This window comes from Sylvia atricapilla, chromosome Z (genome assembly GCF_009819655.1).
Source record: "Sylvia atricapilla isolate bSylAtr1 chromosome Z, bSylAtr1.pri, whole genome shotgun sequence".
In the NCBI taxonomy this organism is placed as follows: domain Eukaryota; kingdom Metazoa; phylum Chordata; class Aves; order Passeriformes; family Sylviidae; genus Sylvia; species Sylvia atricapilla.
The window spans coordinates 39,893,793-39,918,145 of NC_089174.1; the positions used below are offsets into that span (position 1 = coordinate 39,893,793).

A 24,353-nucleotide genomic window follows, 5' to 3' on the forward strand; every position below is an offset into this window, starting at 1 on the left:
TGCAAGCAGCTTTTCTCAGCACGTGCTGTAGCAATTCTTGACCATCGAAAAAGGTATATAAAGTAATTGCTTCAGGGGAGGGGAGAGAGATGGTGAAATACTTCCCCTCTAAGCTAAGAGATCATAGTAAAGATAGATTCATCTGTCAATCCAGCTCCCCATTTACAATGCTGCTCTTTTTTTTCCTCTAGGAATATACATGCAGTAACACATTCCCACGCCACTCACTCACTTTCAGCGGAAAAAAGTCACCTATACCTCATCCCTGCTACCAGAAAGAATGAGTGGCCATCCATACACAGCCTGCTCAAGCCACGCACCAGACTGTACTAACGCTCTCCCCTGCACAGCAGGGAACATGGTACGTACAGTGTTTCACTCGACTCGAGACACTCGGTTCTCTCTGACAATGCCCCTTTCTAACTCAGTTTGTAAATGATACTCCCACTCCGGCTCGGCCTCCACATTCGCCATCCATGCAGCCAGCACAGCTTCCTTTAGGCGCACTTGCGTAACCGCCTGAGCTCGCACTCTTTCTAATAAAAGAAGTCATTAAACAGTTCTCTAACAAAACCTCCATACAGGTATCTAAAACGGAGTATGAGATCAGTAGCTATTTCTGAGCCTGATGGGCACAAAGCAGTCAACAGCCGTGTGCTAATTACCGTAGGAATTTTAATTTTCTTTAAAAATGAGGCTTTATTACTAGACTGATTTCCAGAGCTACTAGAAGTACCTGGGTGCTATAAACTTAGAGGTGATGTTTCATATTTTTCAGCCGAAGTAACGCCCCAGAAAAGGTACGACATGAATAAAGACACGCACTTAGACAGGAAAATGTTTCAGCATTAAACCAAAAAGCAGACTTAAAAAATCCCTTCAACCTACAGATCCAGTAGGCTCCCTCCCACACCAGGGCAGGATCAAGCTACTGTTCCCCTCCCTGTTAGAGGCAGTCAAGTAATAGAAAGGAGCTGCAACAATGAAGTTACCACGACTGCACTTACCCACTCAATCCTTCCCCTCTAAACGCCCATGATGCGTAGTTTTGTATACGCGGAAAACACCACTCACCAACCCACACCTCCAAGAAGCAGCGAAGGCATCCCCTCAGAATTAGCTGAGGAGCAAATAGAGACAGAAAACTCTCTCTTCACCAGTACCTTGCAAACGCGGCACCTCTGTGGAGATCTGATGGAAACTCTCCTGACAGCTGTAAAATAAACCAGCACATATCAGCTGTTCAAAAGACATGCAGCCGGTTACGCGAAATCAAGCTCCCAGTACCGCGGGACAGCCCCAGTCCTACTCTTCGCTGAGTGAGGGACGGCGGTTCCCAGCAGACAGCGGCCTCCCCAAAGCGCCCGGTCACACTCCTGGCAACCTGGGCTTCTGGCCCTTGGAAACCGACCGCTTCTCAGCCGGGAGAAAACGCCTCGCATCCGTCCTCACCACCCTCGGCCGCGCCCCCCGGCCCCCGTCTCCGCGGCAGGTGCGGCCAGGACTGGTAGCGGGGGCCCGACCGCTGCCCCGGGGACGCACCTGGCGGAGCCGCAGCCAGCGGGCGGGCGGTCGCTCCCGCCGGACTCAGCGGGGCTCGGGGGCGCTGGAAGCAAAAGCAGATTTATAAACCTGGCAACCCTCGCTCATTTGCTGCTGCTGGAGGCTCCTCCTCTCTGCCTCGCTCCGGCCGCGTCGCAGGCGGGGGCTACCAGCGCCCTCGCCCCCCGCCCGAACCCAGCGGCGGCCCGGGCCCCCTCAGGCGGCAGGACCGACTGCGTTCCGTGGGTGCGGCCGCGCCGCCCGCCCCCCCACGCCGGGTCCCCCACCCCCGCACCCACCTCGGCGGGAGAAGGCGCGGCGGGCACGGACAGCCGCTGTTCCAGTGCCGACCGCTCCCTCACCGCCGCCTCCTACTCCCTCCGCCCGCCCCCCGCCGCCGTCTCCTCCTCCCCCGGCCGGCGCAGAGCCCGCCCCGCCGGGCGCTCCTACCTGCGGGGGGCTGCGGCGCTCCCCTCGCGCGGCCTCCGCCCGCCTCGGCGCCTTCCCCGCGGCTGCGGTTGGGCCGGCGCAGCCCCCTCCTCCCCGCGCCGGCGGAGGCAGGGCGGCGGCGGCGGGAAGGGCAGGAGCGGGAGGAGGAGTTGGTGCCCGTGTGTAACAACTTTGGGTTGCCCCGCAGTATGGCGGCCGAGCGGCGCGGGGGGCGGATCCGGCCCTCGGTCCCGGGGGTACGGCAGGGGGGCCGAGCCGACCCCTCCTCGGTGCTGCTCGTCCCTTTCCCCGCGCCCGGCGCGGCCCCGTTAACGGCAGCGGCCCCGCGGGGCGGCCGAAGCGGCAACGGCGCCGGGTGACATTAGCCCGGTCACGGCGCCGGCGGGGCGGCTCCTCCCGCGCCACCTGGGGCTGCGGGCTTGGCAAGGCACCGAGGCGCTTGTGCCGAAAGCAGGTGCGGTGTCCCGCAGTGCAGCCGGGCCGTGCAAGAGCCGCCGTAGCTCCTCGCGCCTAGTGCCACTTGTCGCATTCCGCTGCGCCTCCTCCACCTTTTCGTCTCGGGCAGGATGGATCCGCTCGCCGCAGACCACAGGGAAAACCGCACCTGGGATCCATCCTCTGGGCACCAAGGGAATGGAATCGAAAGCAAACGTTACGGGAATTACTGCACCTAAAAGCATAGGTTCGCTTAGGTGACTGCTTGGCGGTATATAAAAGGAGGACAGAAAATAGGTCAGTAAATGCACAGATCTCGCCCGCGATCCTTCTGCTGAGTCACTGCTGAGTTATTGATTACCATCATGTCCGCGCACGCCTGGTGTGACTGTTCAGGTGAATGACATGGACCAACATATGGGTGTCTGGTTTTGGATTGAAGTTTGGTTTGGGCTTTTTTTATTGCTGTGGAACAGGTGATACCAGTGTCATGAGATTGGCATAGCTGAGCAACAGTCATTGAAGCAAGACTGAACAAAATATTGGCACTTGCTTTACTGGGTGACCTTTAAATTCCAGCATTACACAACATTGTATTTTTACGATAACGGGCTAGTCAATCTCTAATAATTCACATTAGCTGTAGGTAAGAAATATTGTCAAGAAGAAATCATTGAGAAAATCTAGCCTTTTAAAGGCATGGAGACATGATAACCTCAGATGAAGGAAGTTTAGATAAAAAGCAACCTTGATATTTCAGGGTCTAGGAAATGGTGTAGTCTGAAAGAGGGTATTAGCATAGTCAGCAAACAGTCTGTTGGGTGGAAAACAGTGGGAAATCAGTTTTCCTGCATTACATTTTCAAAATGGTGATTTAAGTTAGTCCAGCTTGACATTGGGTAATCAGTGTTCATCACACCATTGACATCAAGTAGAGTCGTATGCCATCAAAACACTGGATATGAAGCATGGAGAAGAAAGTAGTCATACCCAGCTCTGGGGGACGACAGCAGCAGGGAGCAGGAGGGGCTGCGAAGCCATGATCGGCCAGGAACGGGGAAAGCCAGTTCTGATGATTAACCTAAGTCTTACAGGGGCATAAAAAAGGGTCAATGAACCATGCCAGAAAATCCTTGCTACAAGTACAGTAGCATGATAAAAAATCCTTATCATATTTTATTTGGGCAATTGCTGTAATTTGTACCATCAGAAGATTACCTGCATCTCTACTGGGATTGACTGCTGGTATTAATATGCTGGCAAAACCCTCTAGTGCAGACAAGACTAAACATCTTTTAAGGACTACAGCTATGAAATGGTATTTCAAGGAAAGAATCAAATAAGCTTTTTTAATCTCTCATTTTACAAAATCTAGGCGCGGGCAGTTCTTTAGCTCTGAGTAGGAAAATCACAGGGATTTTGTCAGGTTTCCCCAGGGAGCCTGCCGTCTGCACAAATTTCCAAAAACCCCAGTGGCTCAAGGGAACTAGAGCAAAGGCTAGCACCAAGATAAAATTTCCATTATTGCTGACTCTATGCAGGTTAGATGTAATGACCTCTTAAGAATTATATTGTTAATTTGTATAATGTAGTTTTCAATCTTTATTCTCAGCAAAACCTGGAGAGTCTTGCAGACTTGAAGGTTGGAGGGAAAACAAGGAACTGATATTTGCAGCTTGTCAAATGGCAGATTCTCAGTCACACTTAGAACCTTCTTTCAACTAAAATATGTTATCAAATGGGATTTGATGAGAAAAAGAAAACACTCATAGTAACAGTGTTGGGAACATGCAGCTAATACCATAAATTGCACCACTGAAAATTCCTTTTGGTTCCAGTCATAAGTCATGTCTTTCACAGGACTAAAAAACAAATGGCCTCTGATGCAAATTTGATAGGTTTTCCAGAGGCCTGTAATATTAATCTGGGTTGTATGTGAGCTAGTGGTGTAGGGCTAAAGACACTGGTCCTCACAGTAATTATAACTGATTTTGTTTTCCTAAAAAAGATAGTAATCTTCCAAATACTGCATGCTGTGGCAATGAGATCATATAATGAATGATTATTAGTACACGTCCACTTCAATTCCATAGTGGGTATTCCAAGGACGTGGAGGAAACATGCTTTTAAAAACCTCTACTATAAGCATAATAAAGTCTAATCTTCAAAAGGACATAATGCTTTCTGCAAAGTAATAATATGTAAAGACTGCCTCAGTCCTAATACATTTACTTCAGATAATGTGTTGAGGTTGAATATACACACAGGTATTTTAAGTCTGTGCAAGCTGTATCAAATCTGTGCCAGGAAAACAAAATAAGCAATTAATCAAGAAAAAGGGGTTAAAGAAATCTGTAACAACTGGCAGTGCTCTTAAACCTGCAGTTCTTAATTAAATTCACAAACAAATAAGCTACAGGGTAGAAGATACATGAGCAGAGTAGGGACAGAATGAGAGGAGATAAAACTGTCTCAGAAGCCAGGTCTGAGACCAAGGGCAGATCTATCCAAGTGAGTGAGTGAACAGGTGGTAGGTTTTTACTAAGTCAGTGAAAAGGGCAGTGAATGTGCCCAGAAGTTTGCAAACCGATAGATCATGCAAGGGAATAGGTCAGTAGCAGAGTGCATAAGAGAATGAATGGATGAGAGAATAAAAGAACATATAGTTGGGTTGAGTGAATGCAGCTGTGCACAATTCTGAATAAAGTCAAAGTTTCAAGGTGTACCTTTATATTGCTGTGATGGCATGACTTTTCAGATCACTTGTCATTGACTTAGATTAGAGGAAAACATTAGAGGAAATTAGAGGAAAGCATTAGAGGAAAACAGCACACATTGCTGAAAAAAAATGCCTTTTCAATTGTGGGAAAATAATAAAAATAAGGATTTAAAATATATTTTGTAGTCATGACAGTTTTGGAAACATGAATGCAGAAAAATAAGTACACAAAAGGCATTTAAAACCATTGCCCAATAAATTAATGTTGACTAACGTTATTAAGCTACTAGAATTGACATAGACCTAAAATTATTTGCAGAGCAGGAAGATGCCATTAACTATCCTAGTTAGGACTTGATACACAACAGCTCAAAGTGATTTGTGCAAGATTATACACTAAGTCAGTGGCAGAACCACAGATGGATAAAGCCTTGACCTTTTACTTTTGTATCTTCCCCATCAGGCAGAGAAAATGCATTGACTTCACTTTTGCAATTGCAGAGGCAGTGAAACTAAATTATAATAGTCAAGGGGTTTTATCTCCTAACCTTGGGGTTTTTTTGGTTTTTTTGGACTGAACTCTTTCTATATCATTATGGATAAACATGGCAATTATGTAGAGGATACACTCAGAGACTTTAAAGCCATCCCTGTATTTACCATGTTTGTATGCCTAAAACAGAAGAAGAGGGAGCTAAGTAAATGCTACACAGACATTTGCATTTAGGTGATGTAGTGTAGGGGAAGTGCATGTTTAGATGACGTGGCAGAAGAAGGTCTTTTTCTCTGCCTTTGGTGGATCTGTGTGGCTAAGAACACTGGAAAGGTCACAGAGAACACTTTCATTTCCTAATCTGGAATAATAGGTTTAGTGGAGCTACACTGTAGGCTAGTGTCTAACCATGGAGTTACCTGTGATCTAGTTTCTGTTAAATCTCACAGCACAGCCTGTTAGCAAGTTTGCTAAAGGAATAAGGGACACAGTGAATTTAGGGAAAGAAAGTGGTAGGCAAAAGTGGTAGGGATTCCCCTCGTTCTGGTGCTGTGTCAGCATTTGTATTTTAAAATGAGATGTTGCTAGCGATTACATTAATAACATACTTTGCTCCTGGGCAAAACAGCAACAACAAATATTTTGTGTTCACACTTAACAGTGTCCAAATACAGAACATATAAATGTTGTACAAACACCTAAGTTATGTGCATGGGTACAAAATTAAGAAACTAACCAGTCCAGTAGTCTTTTCATAGGAAGATGGCATAGATATACTTAAAATCAACAGTCATTGAATAATAAATGAATGATAAAAGACATTTTATGCACTCTACATGGTGCAAGAAGTGCATGGGGTATTGAAGGAGGCATATGTTTATTAATGAGAAAAATAATAAAAAAGGTGTCAGCAGTGCTTACCACAGGAGACAAGGTCAACGAGGCAACATTAATAATGTAGTGCATTAAGAATAATGAAGAAACTAAAACTCAATATATTGTTTCTATGTTTTTTGAAAATGCAATTACATTTCCAAAAAGGTCAAATTAATGAAAATTGCTTAATGGAGTCACCACTGATCACAGGAGTTGTTTCTGTTTACATGTTTTTCACATCTGTAATATCAAGCTCAAACTATTGGTGTGGGGTAGCATGTGCTAATCATGAATGAATATGAAACCAGAGAGGTAACAAAGGTATTCTATTGTTAATACAGGAAAAGCAAATGTAGGGTTTGACAGCAGTGGATTGAGACTTCTATAAACTTTATACTAAGCTTGCATTCTTCCTATAGGAACCCTACGTTTTTATTGCCTGCACTATTACAATATTTTATGATATTTTCTTATTTTCTTGTTTCTTTCTATAGACTAATAACTTCATATGATGCTTTACAAAAACAAAAAGTGGGATTATAAGAGATTTTTCTGATTACAAACTTGATTGTAAGAATTAGTAACCACAGACCTGTCTCCTTTATATATGCATGTCTCAGATCAAAGTGTGGCGTGAGAATGGGGGAGTGCCATCACCACACTAGTGAGTGAAGAGCCTGCCTTTTTATCATTCAACATAGCATTTTAATTCAGTTACTTTCCATACACACAGTTCATTCACAGAGGATCACAAGACTATGGAATTCTCTGACTTGTGCCAATATCTGTAACTGCCTTTAACTGTAACTTCTGCTGAATTACCCAGCTAAAACCTGTAGACTCCCAACTTTGAACCTTGATGGAAAAACAATATTAATGTGAACCATGTATCTCATAGTTGCTCCTGTTCTTATGGGGTATCTGTCTCAAGTAATGAAGTAATGACAAGCCAATTGATTCCTGTCAACATTCAGACAATCATGAATCTATAAAATGAGAAGTCAGCAGTGGAAATATACTGTGAATAAAAAGTAAAAGCAGACTGCTTTCCTCTCCTTGTGTAACCTTTTTTTTTTCCTTTTTCCTTTTTTGTGCTGGCATTCCTTGTCCTTCTCACTCCCAAAGAATGCAAAAACCTGATGTAACTTGCTTCTTGAACTCAGTTGCCCTAATACCCACCTCTTTGACTGAAGCTAAACCAGATCATGACTTCCCAGTATGGTGTCTGTCATAGGGACATTGTTTTCCTGTCCTAGAGTAAGGTTTTCCTATCCGCCGGTTGCTCCTATTAGCTCTCTGTTACTTTATGAAGAGAACAAAACGAAGGATCCAATTGCCTCACTATTATAAATTAAATAAAAGGACATACAGTACAGGAGAGGATGGGTTTTTCAAAGCTGATATGAGTAATTTTCTACTACCAAAACCCTCTTGGGAACACAGAGCTCTGTTCCAGGGAGTAACAAAAGGAAGAATAAAAGGTTGGAAGGGACCAAGGTTAGTCTTTGACAAGACAATCACAGAGATAATTTTAAAAGGTCATTTTAAGTGTGCAGAAATTGGGAACATTTTATAGCTTCTCTAAGACTTAGAGAATATAAGTGAGTAGATGTGCACAAAATCAGAATTTACATCTCTGTCTTGCTGTCCTCCCTGAAAGGGAAAGAAAAATGCAAAGACTGATGATTACTGCCTTCAATATGCATCAAGCGATTTGGCTATCATGAAATGAAGTCTTTTATCTGTCTAAAACAGTCCCTTCCTTAGACATTCTTTATTTGTGTTTCTGCCAAACTGCCAGACCATACAGGAAAATTAAAGAGAAAAAAAAAAAAAAAAGAAATTTGGGAAGAAGAGAAAGCAAAAGTTTTATAGTAGAGCAAGTTGGGATTATTTTTGTATAATCCTGAAAATTCTCCATCGCTTAACAAAATCTACTTGCAAGGATAGAGATTCAATTCCTGTGATTAAACACTGATTTTGTAACTAAAATTATGAAGTTGATCACAATTTTTATCCATTAGCCAAAAGTTTTATCCTGAAGGTCTTGTCATTTTGAAAATTAATATTCGTTAATTAACACTAAAAGATCTATGTAATTGAATACATCGTTCAATTTCAACACTTTCAGTGTTAATGATGATGAAATTTGATTAACCATTTCTCTGGTAACAATTTCTCTGTTGATTTTCTAGTGTAAATTTGCAATGCTTTAATATCATGGAAGATGCTAAAGCAAGAAAGAAGGTGTCCAAAATTCTTGGTAGTCTTCAGGGTAAGATCATGATAGGAGATAATGACAGCAAGGTCTGTTGGTCACTCAGGTTTACATCTCATGACCTCAGAGATGCAGGCCATGGTCACCCATATACGCTGCCGTCCTGAAGCTGGGCCCTGGTAGCTAATTTACTTGTACTGAGGTTGGCAAAAATGTTAACTAAAACCTGTTACTGCAGATTTTGGTTCTGCATTCTTTTATGTGACATTTATGTGATTTGTTACCCAAACAGCTGTCTCTCTTCCCTCAGCCAAAGTGTGGCCACTGCCATAAAGAGGAGGCAGGGAGGAGCATGGGAGGATTGTACTGCATATTTGGGATTATGTCCAGGACAAAAATGGAACCTCTTCCTTATACCTTGTTGCTGTGGAACCCTGACTCTGCTAGTTTCATCAGGTACAGCTGATACAGCTACAGGTACTAACCTTAGGAGTAAACTAGAAGAACTGGGAGAACATATTGTTTACCCTTTATTTTTCTTTGATTAAGGCTTCAAATTTCTATTTTAGGTTAAGAGAGGTAAGAAGATGGCTAAGAAAAATGTCAACAAAGGAATTATGAAGGACCTTAGCTGAAAGCCACTGTTTTTTGTTTTGGCCTTAGGATTGAAAACAGAGAAAAGAAAGTCAAGTAGAAAGCAAGCATTTTAGTAAGAAAAAAACAAGATAAAGAAAAAAGCCAGGAGGTAAAGAAAAAAAGATCAGAGAAAAATATCAGAAAAATTTAATTACTCAGCTGGGCCTGTTATTTATATGTTCCTTACATTTAAAATATGTTTTTCCACTGAGATAAGAAAGATAAGAAATATTCTGTAATTAGGAGCAATAAAGTTCACTCCCAGACTTCCTAGGGTTTTGAAGTTGCTTTCAAGGCCTGTTGTTTCTGGTTGTTACAGGTCTTCAGTGTTAGGGCAGGTCTGGAGATTCCAGCTTTTGGGATTCATTGAGTGATATGCCTAGGGGCAGACATTTCAAAGCAGTGCTTTTGAGAGTCACTGGAAGTCTGCTTGCGTTGTGTATTCAGTCTATATCTATTGTGTACACTCCTTTATTGGAAAAAAAATACCCTACAACAAAAAATGACCCTGTAATAACAAAGCATAAGGAAATGGTATTTACTTCTTTCTGTGCCCATTTTTTCTTTGACCTTGCAGCTGCACAAATAGCTCAGTCAAATACTGTTTGAATAGATTTCAGGGATCAGAATCATATCAGCACCTTTTGCTCACTGTCACAGTTCATACAGTTCCTATTGCCTTCTTTCCGCATGAAGTCCCATCATTTTAAGGCAAAGACAAACAAAGCACCAGACTCCCTGGCTGGTGCTCCCTTACCTGGTCCAGAGCCCAACCTCATTTGTTTGTCTGCAAGTTAGTCACTTGGAAATCATTTTATACACAACAGCCAAGGAAGTCTGGTACGACGAAATTAATAGATAGTATGTAATGTCGAAAAAGCCAATGGCATCAAAAAGCCCCTCACGAGTCTCTGTGTGAAGCAAAAAACAGAACTAAGCCAAGCCCAAATCCAAACATGTTAAGCTGCCTGCTATTTTTGCAAAAATAACAGATACTTTCACAAATGCTAAGTGATAGATCTTCCAAAGTCTAAATACAGATTCAAAATGCAGGCTGGGATTGCCCATTTGTGCAGGAAATTACCAGTGGTCAGAGCTGAGGGAAACAGTGCCAGTGGTACAGTAGGCCAAGTTGAGAAGCCAAATTACCTCCAATCTCAATGCAGCGGACTGGTGGCATAACATGCACTTGTACCATGTATCATTAAAGTTTCATGCAATGTACTTATTTAACGCATTGAAAAATGGGATAAGCAACTGCTTAAGTGTTCTGAGGGATTTTAAGCCTATTAATACCATGTCCTAGTTGTGAGGCATTATTGCCTTGTTGAATCTTGCCAATTACTTTGTTTTCAATTAAATGGAGAAGGCAAATAGTAGAATTTACACAAGGTCTCTTTCTGGGTCTTTTAATGGCACTTGCTTATCCCTTCACTCTTCAGAAGTGAAAGATCATCCTCTTCATAGTCATCAAACCTTAGTCTGGGCAAAAATTTCTATGGGATGGTCTCAGCTGTTCCCAGCTCTCTAATCATCTCTGAATTGGATCAGGGGGAGGTACAAGACAACTTGTCCCTGCCATGCTGCACTTTGTGGGTGCAAGGGAGAGTTGCTGCCCCTCCATGTCATCACCTTCCTCCCCTTCTCCCAGAGTTTTATAGCACCACATCCCCTCTCCCTTTTTCCCAAGTGTCAGCAGTGTTCTGTCATCTCAGCTTGGCACCAGAGCAAGTTAATCAAAATCCTGACCGGACAGAGTGGAATAAAGTTTCAGGGCAAATTGCTTCATCTCCAGCAAAAAGTACAGATGTGGAGGACAACATATTCCTCCCACGTAACACCTCCCTTCTCAGCAGGATTTGTGAAAATCTTTGCAAACACAGTCCTCTCCATGGAGCTTTCCCATAGAAGGAAATTATACAAGAAAATGCCATTATTTAGAATGTTCACAGTTTTTTCCTTAATTTTCCCAATTCTGCCTTTATCATATTCTGGGCTCTACTGGTAATTCTTGACCAGTTTCCAGTCACTGTATCATAAACAGGTGTAGTCGACACTTAAGCAGGAATTGTTCTTCTAGTGGTAGCTGGAAATATACTTAGGGAAAATGGCAAATTGTGATTTAAAAACATGTATTTAAGTCCTGATAAATCAGAATAGGACTTTTGTCCACATAGTTAACACTCCTTTTGATGTTTCAGACCAAGGAAATTAAATCACACAAGTTGTTTTTGGTTTTTTTTTTTTTTTTCCCTGTGTTCTGCGGTGAGTCTGGCTGAGTGGCTCACAGCAATGAGTGCTTGAAGACTTCACGGTAGTTTTGGAGTGCTGATTAATGATTAATTTGAAACTGACTGAGTGCAGGTATATGCCTTGAGTTAAAAAAAAGTAAACACATTGCTGTCAGTAGCTTGTGGAGTAGCAGGCTTTATGGGGCTGCAAAAGAGCCTGTCCACAGTTCCTGTCACTTGACAGCCCTCGTCCAATATACACTTACACCTTCCTTCCTCCTTTTCTCAGGCATCCAAGTGACCTTAATGGTGACACATTTCTCAAATGACCAAATGCAGTAGAGACACCCAGTCAATAGGCATGTTTGTTGTGCTTGTTTTGTAATGTGAATGGAGGTAGGACATGCTCTCAGAGTCACAAAACACCTAAATGTATTAACCAACCAGAACTAATTCACAGTATGAATTAATTAACAAGAAGTAAAAGTTCAAAAAGGGGAAAACCGATTATTTTCACCCTTTATTGTGTGTTGCTCCTCCCTATTCTGAGAACAGCTCAAAATGAGTTGCAGGAACTGTGATTTGGATTGCTTGGTCATGTTTATACATGTTGTTAAACCACTCTCCACGCTGGTTTAGTTACACCCAGTACCATCACCCATGATAAATGTAGGATTTTATGCGGCAGTTTATAAAGCTCAGATCCTTACATGCTAGGGATTCTGCCACAGATAACAGAACAGCTCATATTGGAGGAAGCTGTGCACTTCCCTCTTTCTGTTTATAGGTTTTAAGGATTAAAGGTGATTGATTGTTCAGTCCTACCCTGTGTATCACAGAGGTCAGTGAATTCAGCCAGGGTTTTCTGCAGCTAGTGCAAATGATAAGCATCATGTTTTTTTCCTGGAGTGCAGTGCAGTAATATTATTTGAAGACAGAGTAAAGATGGAAGGATGCAACTCCTCCAGGTTCAAAAATAAATATGATGTTTTATGGTGTGGGAAGCTTGTCCAGCTGGTATTCAAAATATATGTAATTGCTTCTCACAGGTCTGCTTTGAAGGAGAGACTGTCAAGTTTCCATGATTATCTGCCCAGCACAATTCACAGACATGAAAGTCATATATAAATGTTTACAGACAGATATACATACCTGCCATGCAAGATTGTTATTCATCCTACTCTCTTACTTTCAAAGAGCCAGGAAGGAGAAGAAATGCTGTACTAGTATATATAGACTCATGAAGAACAAAGGATTGCATACAGTAAAATAATGCAGTACCGGATCTCAAGGGAATTAATGATGGTTTGGTTGTTGGTTTTCCCCCTACCCTACCATGGAGCCTGTAAGTCTGAAAACCAAACACATGTGGGAATCAAACAGATTTCCTGTGTGCATGGTGATTCTTCAAGAACAAGTCTGTAACAACAATGCTGCCTGACCAGTGTGTTTTCAGATCAAGCAGTGTGCGATCTGTTCAAACCAAGAGGTGATCAGCTAATGACCACTTGGACACTTTTTAGGCACTTCAGAAAATTGTAGCAACCCTCAAGCCTTTTACATCCCTCCACTGTGGCTGCGAGCCAACCTGCTCCCTGGCTGAAGACAGCAATAAGCTTAGGCAGCTTAGCCCAGCCAAAGTAATGAAATTACATGTCGCAGTTCAGTTCACCGTGGTCTGCATTTGGAGAATAATTTTCCTGATAGCAACTGTTCTCAAAGCTTGGTAATACCAGCTCTTGCCTCCTGCTAGTCTTTGTAGAAATAAAATCCCTTATTTTCCTTTTTGATTAAATAAAGTATCTCACAAAGCCACAATGACAAAGCTTTAATGGTATTAGAAAGAAAAAATAATAAATTTGTCTCTAACCTCAGAGACAAAAATACCAATCAGACTTTAGAGTGCAGAATAAAAAGGAAGAAGCACTGATTGGTAACTCTCTGTGCATAAAGCTATCCTAGCTGAACACAGATGCAAACACATCTTCCCTAATGGAAACATTATCACATTTGGTAGCAATTTTATTGCTGGCCATGGCTGTCTCCTGGCATACGGAATACAGTGAGTTCCTCCGGGAGCAGAAATCTCCCTGAACATTCATGTGTATAAGGCTACCAAGTGTTTGGTGATGGTCCAAGCTTGAGGCAGCCCTGCTTCTGGGTCTGTCCCCTGAAATCAGCTTTCATTCCTAATCTCTTCTCTGCACAGGCATGGATCTGTCTCAGGTGTGGTGTCTGTTTGCTTGTCCATTTCATTTTTTTTAATGGGGCATTTCCTCCAGCAGCTTGCAGCAAGGCTGCTGGAGTGGTATCCCCACCAGAAGCAAGCAGTGGGCAGGCAAAGGGAACAGGAACACCTTCAAGCAGTCTTGCTACCAAATGCTCCATACCGTAAAACAGTAGAACAAGTAATTATACTTTTGTCAGCACTTCTCTTGATTTCATGGATTAGTACAAGGAAGACAGGCCATACTAGAAAGATCAAGGGCTGCGATGACTAAGGAGTTAATTAGGGAGGTCTGAAGCTCTCTGTACCTTCCTGGCTCTTGCCAGACCTACTAGTGCTGTAGAGAAGTGAGGAGGGGCGTACAGAGAAGGCCAGAAGGTGAATCTGGGTGTGAAATCAGTGCCCTGCTGATGTGGCATTCAGGGGAAGCTGTTCCTTGAGGAGCATTTCCTAGGAAAGTCAAAGTGTTGCTCTGACAGCCCTCCTGCTTTACCCTGAGAACTCAGTCTTCCTGTTTATGCATTCCTCCTAGATGCCTTTACCCTGCTCTGCAAGGATTTGGGTGGCTTCTTATCAAATTAATTTCCCATCTTTCAGAAGTTGTTATTCATTAGTAATGCAGAAAAGCTTCCCATGCACTACAACCTTGTAGATGGAATTGGTGCTGACAGCAGAAAATGCCTTATAATGTTCCCTTGCCAGGAAGGTGTTGTGTTGCCCCACTGCCAATTTTCAGAAACATTTTAATTTCTCAAGTGAAGTGTAATAGAAGGAAGATGCAGTCTGAGCTTAGAAATCAATACCTGCTGCTAATAAAGCTGCTCGTTTGGGAACTTACTGGTATGAACCAGCATGATAAATTGGGAGAAATTATGTGGGATCAGGTTTTGTAGAAAGCAGTTACATTATAATATAATTTACCATTTGTGCTGCACCATAAAACGGTAAAAAAATTACTTGTCCCCACACAAAGTAATTTGGTGTTATTTAATTTTCCTCAGCATTCATACAGTTACTGCTTAAACCAGAATGAATATTACAGAACTCTCTTGTTTATTGCTACCCTGTTATGGTGGAGTCTAAACTATTTGCACTCAATAGTTTATTTTTAAACATTCTTGATCCTTTTTGCTCAAATGGGATAAAGCCCTTACTTAAAATAAGTATTCTGCACTACTTCAGCTTTGTTTACTTTATGTAATGTCGACTTCCATTCTTGATATAGACTGGAAGCACAGCTATTCCCAGCCTGACTCCTCAGTCCCCAGTGGGTTAACTACGCAAATTGATAGTAAGTGGTAAGCAGCCAAAAAGCACTTTAACCCTTTCAGAGGACGTCCATAACTGCGTTTCTTGTGAATGAAGATGGCATTCATTAATAAATGTAATTTTAATTTATTGCATGCTTATTGAGTCTAGAGTCAGTTGCAGAAGGAGAAAACGTATTTTTACATGAAGCTGACTAGAAACAAGGAGGCACTGTGGCATGCAAAAGAAATTCCTGCTCTTGGCTTGGCCATGAAGGAAGGATGTGGCAAAAAACTTTTGCTATCATTTAAATAGTACAACATTTTGGTTTTGGGAGTTTTTTCTTTGAAACAATGGTTTGACATAAAAACTTTGAATTTCCTCCGAGATGTGCTATAAGCTTGGTAGCGTCCTTTCATTTGTAAATCATGTTTCCTTGGGAGCCAAAATGAGAAAGAAAGATTCCAAGGCAGATGTGCACTAACGCTGTACTGTTGTTGGCTGGCTGCCCTGCAGAGGTGTATGTAGTCTCTGAAGAAAGGTAGGAAGATTTCTTTATTCCTTTTCAAGAACTTAATCTGTGTAAGAGGTCAAGCCTGCGGGTATAAATGAGGTCCGGGGCACCTCCAGCGTGTGGATTGCCCAGAAGGTCCCTCGGAACCGCCTGTGGGTTGTCTGAATGTAGGCCCTCCTACCCCGCATCGCCCCCCCCAATATATATTTTGTTATTTTCTGAATTTCGGTTCTTCTAGTGCTGGTCTTGGCCACTTCCCAAAAAGGCAGCGTGGAAACTATCGCATGTGACAGGGATTGCCACCTGCCCGGGTCTTGTCAGACCTCCTGCGGATCGCTGCTGGAATAATCAGGTAGGAGTGGAAGTCTGAATTTTAATGAGGCTTTCAGACTAGACAACAGTGCTGCGAGGGATCCGGTGAGAAAAGAATCTTCTGCTATGGCTAGTGTTTGTGTGAGCACCAGGGCTTAGCCTTCAGCTATGAAAAAGAATAGGAGAGGCTGATAACAGTGACATTGTCCTCGCTTTAGGAGGGCATTGGCATGTCCCTGGAGCTTGTGTCACCTGCCCGCTTGCATGAGAACAGGCAGTTTGCCCTGGCACTTTTGGTTAATGGTTATGCATATTCTGCGCCGGATTCTTTCCTTTGAGATTAGGAATTCTCAGCTACAGGCTGAATTCCCAGAGCCCGTGGCAGAGCAGGGGCGGATATGCCCCCCCATGCCTGCGGCCCCGGGCGGGCCGGGGGCGGCCGCCGTCTGTCGCCGCCGCCGGGAGCCGGGACACCGGAGCCGACAGGCCGCTGCTCTGCTTAGGCCGTGCTCGTCTCTGATTTATTTTTGCAGAGTAGCTTGCAGCCTGCCTGTGTTGTGCAGCCAGATAGACCGCACCGACAAAACCTTGGCAGAAGCGTGGACGTCGCTCCTTCTCGTTTTGGAAGAATTAGCTGAAAAACCTGCCTAAGTATATGAACGCCATGTTCGGGAGGAGGGGTGGTGAAACACGGTATTACAGGAAGTATCGACTCAATATCAATTATGTTTTGACTAATATTAAAAAAGAAAATATGACCTACCAGATAATCAGATGGGAATCCACAAGAATTACCAAAGATAGTTATGTTTTAGAAGATGTTAACAGGTCATGGTGAGGCCCAGAGCCCAAAGTTAATCACACCTAGCTAACACACGTGTTCTTCTATTGGGAAGAGCTGTAATAAGAACAAGGTTGTCAATGTGTGAGGGAAAAAATTATATGTATACATCTACATCTGTAGATGTATACATATATACATATACATACACGATACATTCTTAACACTACATTCTCCTTAAAAAAATTCAGAAGCAGATTGTTTTCTCAAGGTAAGCCTGTCACAGGTGTAGGTCCCGTACTAGCTGGAAGCTTTTTGATCTCAGAGGTTCCTTTTGTTTCCCAGCTGGCCTTTGAGTGTTATGGAACAGAGCCATGAGAACGTATCAAAAGCAAAGAGGGGTTTAAACTGCAGACACAACCATCAATGAAACTAACTCTATACAAAACCTGGGAAAAGCCAGAGAGATTTTCTAAAACGAATTGCACAAACCAAACACCCTGTGGCTGAGGAAGTTTCTGCTGTACTGATGCTTTATGAATCCACAAATATCATAGCAAAGCTGGTGTATTAGCTGCTGCTAATGAGTGCAAACATGAGTATAAACATTGGGAAATACTGTTGGTGTTTAAAAACAAACAAAAACCAGAGTGAAACGGAAAAACTCTCCTCTTCTTTCACAGGACCTGTCTGGACAGGCTGCCAAATCCCTGCCTAGAGCAGCTCACCGTGGGAGTCTGATCCCAGCCTGTTTTCCCTGTCCCTCTCCGTGGTGGGAGCTCACACACCCTGCCTGTCTTCAGTGATTCCCTCTATGCCACCACGTGCGATGCGAGTGAGTGCCAGAGGGAAGATTGGGGGGTCCTTTTTCTTTCCCTGGTATCTGCTGCCTGGGTGATTTAGTACATCCACTTTTTTTGGTCCCTACTGGATGTTAACCCTGCTGTTTTGTATAGGATATTCTTAATTCCTACTTGTAAATGTTTTTTTGCTCCTTAATGTTATTATTATTATCCATTGAGTTAGATAAAAGCCTGTTTTTTCTTTGTACACTGAGGAAATATCCCTTTCCCAGCAGTTTAGTTGCTACCCCCAAAACTGACTGGAGCTTGCTCTTGTGGATTTTAGTTGTCCTTTCTCCCCAGAATCATCCTGTAGATGCTTGTATTGTCCCTAAAGGGCATTTTGACTTTCCTTTTTTTTTTTATACTCATTGTCCCCATGACACGGCAATAAGTTTAAGGGACACTATTTTTTTTCCTTCAACAGCTGCCATAATGACTCATATAGCTCCTGAATGTATAGATAGTGCATTTTTCATCCCCTAAGTAGGACATTCCTGACAACCCTTCTCCTTCTGACAGCAGACCACTGTGCTAAGCAGCAATCTGTCATCTGCTGCTTTGGGCAGCCATCCTGAAAAAAGTGCTCTTGCACATGCTGGGAGCAAGGACAGTGATGTGCAGCTGTTGGGATGTATCCTACATGGGGCTTGTCCCGTGGAGAGCTCTTCTGTGTGCCCATGTTTCTGAGCACTCTGGGATGTGCTGGCCTTCCTGGGGAGATGCAGCTGTTCAGGTGTGGGGCATACTGGGCTCCCCTCAGACTTGGCCAGTGTGGATGCATCTATCAGGAAGATGCAATTAGTAAGGACAGGAATAAGTCCATGAGTCACGTGGTGCTGGGAAGTCTGCAACAGGCACTGGGAAGGAACTTCATGCCTGAGCACTGCACTGATGGCTTAAACTAGGTGTGAGTAAAAATCAGTTGTGACCTCACCTGAAAAATTCTTCGTAAGGTACAAAGAACTTATTTGTGGTCATCCTTTAGACTCTGTTGCCTCTAGTAAGACTGGTCCAAAATCTGTGTTTTGTGTTTCTTTCTGAAAACTCTGCAGCTGCCCAGTTACATGATGGGACACCTATAGACATGCCTGTTTTCATTCACTTCTAGGTCTTTGCAGGGCCAAAATTCTCTCTATCATTTTCTTACCATAAAGTTGCTGCAGTTTTGCTAGATTGAAAACCATCAACCTAATAAGATCTAATTACAAAAGGAATTAATATTAATATGTGTTGAATGAAACCCCCCTCCCCTATGTTATACATTTCTAGATCTACTGCACCCAGTTTATAAATTTCTCTGGTTTATTTCTTTTTTATTTTTTTTTACTATGTGACAATTTGACTGAGAGCACAATGTACTTCAGACTGCCTACCCTTATTAAAAATCAGTAGATTTTTCACCCACACTTTTCTTCTCTTGCTTATCTGCAGAGCAGATGCAGACCTGCTTGCTTAAATCAAGGCTTGCAATTCACCAGAACATCAAAAGAGCAGCCCCTATCACTTAAGTTGCTTTTATTATTGCAGCTTGTCTCCATGATCTCCACTTCATTCTTGCTGCAAAAGAAGGTCTCTTTATCACTTCCCTTCCTTTCCTTCTGCTCTTAGTGGAATCTGCCTTAGCAATCAGAATAATAATGATTTATCTCCGAGGGAATGTGAATGCAAGCCAAGTTCCCTTGGTACAGGGAAATCAGTTTGGTATTGTTTACTCATCCCCTGTGGATTCACCAGATGGCATCAGACAGTATAATTTGGATTCTGTGCTCAAAAGAGAGGGAAGGCTGGAGCTGCAGGAATTGGTAATGTGAAATTACCAGGAACAGTTCTGATCCTTTTTTTTGTGGATATGGTATGTCTTTCATTTTTGTTGTACAATATGCAAGGAACCAAAACATATTGTAGAACACCTGGACCCCTAACATGTTAAGTAAACCATTTTTAGCGTGGTCATTTAAGAATCATTTTGGCTGCTCTTCTAATAACTGCTTCCTCTGGAGAGGATGCTTTTCCTGGACTGGGTTGAAGGTTCTGAGCAGGTCAGCAGAGAAGAGGCAGTGGGAAATGAGGCGTTGCAGCTGTTTCCTTCTAGGCTAGCACTGCTTCTATTCAGCGACTAGAGGATTTAGGTTTCTGTTCTTTAAATATCCCAAGCATAAATTATTCACTCAAAATATATTTGTCAGAGAATAAGCACTAGGAAAACAGAAATGGAAAGCCTTAGCAGAGCCTGAACCAGCTACAGCTTTACTGACCACAGCACAAAGTGCTCAGCGTAGCCTGATGTTCCAGCCCTGAGGGATGGAGGAGATGATCTAATCATTCTTGTCCATCTTGTTGCTGCAGTTTTATTATTTGAATTCTTTTCAGGTCAGATACTAAACGAACATAAGCTTTTCTATAGTGTATCCTGGTACACTGATTTATAGCTGCTGAGTGTCTGCCCTTTGAGGACTGTTTCAGCCTCTAGAATATTGATTTCTCCTTTTATTTTCTCTGGTGCTGCAAGCAACCCCCTTGGTCAGGACTCTGGTTGTGCAATATAAAAAAGTGTAGTGGTGTCATGGTTTGTAAAAATGAGCAACCAAAAGGGTGAAAAGTTCAGCAGTCTTAGCTGCAGCTCTGCATAATTACTGTAAAAGGGGCTGCAGCCTCCAAAAATCAGTTGACAGCAGTGTTTGATGGGTGGGATCCATTCTGCTGCAGATGAAGGAGAAGAACCAGAGTTGAAGAGCAGGCACAGGGATCCCAGAGGAGTGGGTCAGAGGACCCAGAGCAGGCTCAGGGCATTGATGGGAAGGACATTATGACTTTTTTGGTAGCTGCCCACTCAGGAGAGCGGCTTTTTTGGTAGCTGCCCACTCCCTCACAGGTCTCATTGCCTGTGACCCTTCCTTCCTGGAACCATTGCCCACTGCATCCATTCTCTCTTTCTACCCTTCTCCCTGCTGCTGTCCTCCTTTCAGGGTAGGGCTTCAGCTCAGCCCCAGCTGTCCAGACTCCAGGGTCCCTTGAGAAGTGCCTGTACAGGACAGAAACACTAGTCAAAAAGATTGCTTGTGGCAGAGGACAGTCTAAGAAGGTAGAAGTGTGAAGATCAGGAGCATAGAAATAGTTTGCAAAGTGCCAGTGGTGCTGATCTGCCAGCCACATCACTTCCCAGAAGGCATCCACAAGGGTGGTAGATGCTGCCACTCCAAGATGAATTTTTGTTCTTGAAGGATAGTTCTTCCTGGTTATCAGAGGGACGGTGCCAGGCTGCATCCTCACTCCTGAGATCCCCAGGAAGAGCAGCTGAAGGGAAAAGAGAAAGCAAGGGGCAGACCACCCACTGTGCCTTCATGCCAGCAGCTACAGAAAGTGTTGAAAACTTTTGGAGACCCAGATCATGCATGGTGACAGAGCCACCACTGTCAAAGAGTCCGCACCAGGAGCCCCAGTCAGTTGCCAGTCCTTCTCATGACTTCAGAGTTGGCTGGCCCAGCCAGAGGGGTGTCTGTCAGGACAAAATATGCTCTCAGTTTTAGCTAGGCCTGATGCTGATCTGTCTTTCTTGAGGAGGCTAATTAAAGGGATATCTATCATCTTCACCCACACACAAGCTCTGTCACGAGTGGTTTGGTTCTTAAAAGGAATATACACCTGCCTATGATACCAGAGGAGACTGTTGCAGGAGCAAGTATTACCTTGTGCTGTCTCACATATGGTTATCTGTGTTAATAAGAGTGGAATTCAGAAATAGGAGTCTATCTGCTGTCTGTACCTTTCTGTGTCCTCATTTTATAACTGATGAATAAAAAGTGAGCTTTAGCTTGATTTCACTGCTGAATTAACTTTCATTAAAAGCTTATGAAGGAGAAAAAAAAAAAAAACCCTGGAAGATCTCATACATTCCAACCAGGTTTTGACATACTCATTAGGCATATGGTGACATACTTATTTATATATGAGCATAGTAGGTATTTGAGTATGTAGCTGCCAGGGAAAGAGTGTGATTTTGTTCACATGCAATGCTTCTCCCACATGTTAATATCCAGATTTAAGTAATGGAATATCATTATGACTTTGAAAGACATGCACAGTATCTACAACTTGGTTAACCACCCCAGAAAACCTGTTCTTTTTCCTCTGGGGAGAGTGTGCCAAGGGTGCACAGCTCACACAACCTTCAGACATCTTTTGCACTGTGGTTTTTCCAGCTCTTTTTGTCCTGGTGGCCTTGCAGGAGTGGGGTTTGCTCTGCTAAAGCTGATGCAGTGGTCATTACCACTGTCTGGATCTGGTTCCTGCTGCAGATGTGCAAAAAGGGGCTGGTGGGATGGCAGGTCCTTCCGCAGTGCTGTGCTGACTCACAGTCTGTAGCACTGGGGCTTTCCGTGGCCTGTGTGGTATTCTTGCTTTTGCAGGGCACAGGGTGGTGAGGCTGCCAGGCAGCACTGCAGCTGCAGCAGGTTGGGGCTTGGTGGTCTGAGTCAGCACCTCCCAGCCAGCCTGGCAGTGGGAGCCTGGGAGGGCAGCCTGCCTCCAGCCTAGGATGCACATTGGCAGTCTTCCATCCTGTACTGCTTTCCAGGTCTTGATGCACTCACCAGCGTTTCCTGTCCCCTCACTGGGGCCTCCAGTGTCTGGATGCACTCAGCTACATCTTTTTTATGGCCTTTCATCTGTAGGGTAGTGCAATGCCCTGCTCATTTTGGCCCACTTGTGCTCTTGACATTTAAGTGTGTGAGAAATGAGGCAAGTGAGCCACTGCATCAGGGTGAGTTTTAACTGAACTGTGGCAGTGAAGGTCTGACCCGTAAAGGCAGGGAAGCCAGTCCTTATCGCCTGGAGTCTTCCCAGCACATTTGGTTCCATTTTGCAGTGGGCTCTCAGGTTTAGGAGTAACCCGGGATATGCTGTGAAATAATAATGCTCTGTCACTTCCTTTCACTGTTTTGAAATACCCAGTTCTCCCAGAAGTCAACTGCCTATAACGAAATGTAGCTGGGAATCTGGAAATACCTCCTCTAATCTCCTCTCTATTCTACTGTGCCCCCTAGCAGAAGAAAGTTCAGAGAGGCAAATAACACAGAGTGGTGTGCCAGTTATACACTCCCCAGAAATTCCCCCCTGCTTCTTGTATGGCAGCCTTCCGAGCTATCAGTACCATGAGACTAATGCAAAGTAATCCTTTTTCCTGTTTGTTTTGAAGTTAGGGGTACATGGATTGGTTTTTTCGGTTGATTTTTTTGAGGGGAGTGGGGCCGGGGGGCGGGGGCGGGGAATGGGTTTGTTTTGATTTGTGTTTGGTTTTTTTCTTCATATTTGTCTATATATTAACCTGCAGCAAATCTCACTTTGATTTATCCAGATTCCTCATATGGACAAAAAAAGAACCCCAGCCACATTTTCCCACCCTCTGTTTATTCTTGATATGTATAGTAATGTCCTGTTGGCATCAGCTGCAGCTTGCTTGATGTACTGTTTACTCCCAGGAACTTTAGACTGTCAGACAAGTAGAGAGAAAGGTCTTGGCCACCCGTTTGTTCAGTTATGTTGCTACCTCCAAACCACTGCATGAAAATCATGTTACATAGTACAAAATATTATATGTTTAATATTTCTATTACTCCCCATTAAATTGTCTTTCCACCAAAGCTAAACACTTACCAGTAGACTTGCTTTTTTCTTGGCTTGGTGTTAGCTGAAGTCCTCTCAGGAAAGTTGTTATCCTCAAAATGTGCCAGAGCATATTGGTTTCTGTCACAAGTACATTATTATACCACCACTTCTATGCAGCCACAATGAAATAAGCAAATGTATTGGGAAAGACAGCTTGACATGACTACAATCTTATAGGTACATTTTATTCTGTAAGCCGGTCCACATGTCTCAAACATTTTAGACTAGAGAATCAATACAAACACAGCTAGAAGAGGATTGTACTCAGAATTGCGTTATTACAGGATCTTTCCTACAATTAAGCCTTTTCTATAACATTACCTAAAAGAAAAAAATACCATATACCTATTGCATTTATGTCGAAAATGGAAAGATTTATAGCAGCTGTGACAACCTTAAATTATGTCTTCCAAAAGCATAACTGATTTATACACCCAGTATTGTGCAAAGTCTTACTAACATAGTTCAGTAATCTGATGAGCAAAAAGTTCATACCCAAGCCTGAAATAAGGAGGAGGAAATCTACCCATCAATTTATGTTGGTGGTTTCAAGATTGTCTTAAGTATTTTAAATTCAATCCTAAAAAAGGCTGAGAATTTTCAGTTTGCATTAAAAGAAGTCAGTGCTCAAGGCTGTGCATGAGCAAGCCTGAGAAAAGAACAATTAGAAATGTGGAATGCCAAATCCCCCTCTGCAATAGCTGATCTGGGATTGAACCTGCTTGCACCACACATTGGTTTGGCTACAACACAGTAAAGCAAATGAGCTTGTCAAGACAAATGTGCAGCAATATGCCATGCAAGAGAGGCCAAAGTACGTGTTAAAACACATCTTTCTGGCTGTCAAGAGCACAGCGTAATTATTTGAGAGTGCTGTAAAAAGTCTTGCTAAACAGGTCGCTCTGATTTTATGCATTAAATACAGTGAGTCCCATGACTGGGGTGTTTGCTGCTTTGTGAAATGCAGGGTCTGTTAGTGAAATCTCATTTCTCCTCTCCTTCTTACATCCAGACCTGAAGCAAAAGTACATAGCTAATTCTGTATTTTTTGTAATTACTGAATGCTCTGCTTCTGTGAAATCAGTTCCTCTGATTACAGTTGTGTGTTCAGCTGCCATCCTGGGTGTTTTAGGGGATGTGTCAGCAGACAGTGCTACCTGGC

At 43.2% G+C, this 24,353-nt stretch overlaps 1 protein-coding gene across 4 annotated transcripts in view; it reads right to left on the reverse strand.

The window, feature by feature from the left end:
• SEMA4D (semaphorin 4D) overlaps positions 1 to 2,049 on the reverse strand; it is an 81,591-nt gene extending 79,542 nt beyond the window's left edge. For 3 of the 4 annotated variants that reach the window (XM_066339807.1, XM_066339804.1, XM_066339806.1), the window contains exons 1-2: positions 1,543 to 1,582; positions 1,164 to 1,213 (exon numbers count right to left, since the gene is read on the reverse strand). The gene's annotated coding sequence lies outside the window, so the exon portion shown is untranslated. Of the gene's footprint in view, positions 1 to 1,163; positions 1,214 to 1,542; positions 1,583 to 1,992 lie in introns of those variants that run through there. The other variant, XM_066339805.1, reaches the window with a different exon arrangement.
• Positions 2,050 to 24,353: the final 22,304 nt, after the last annotated feature.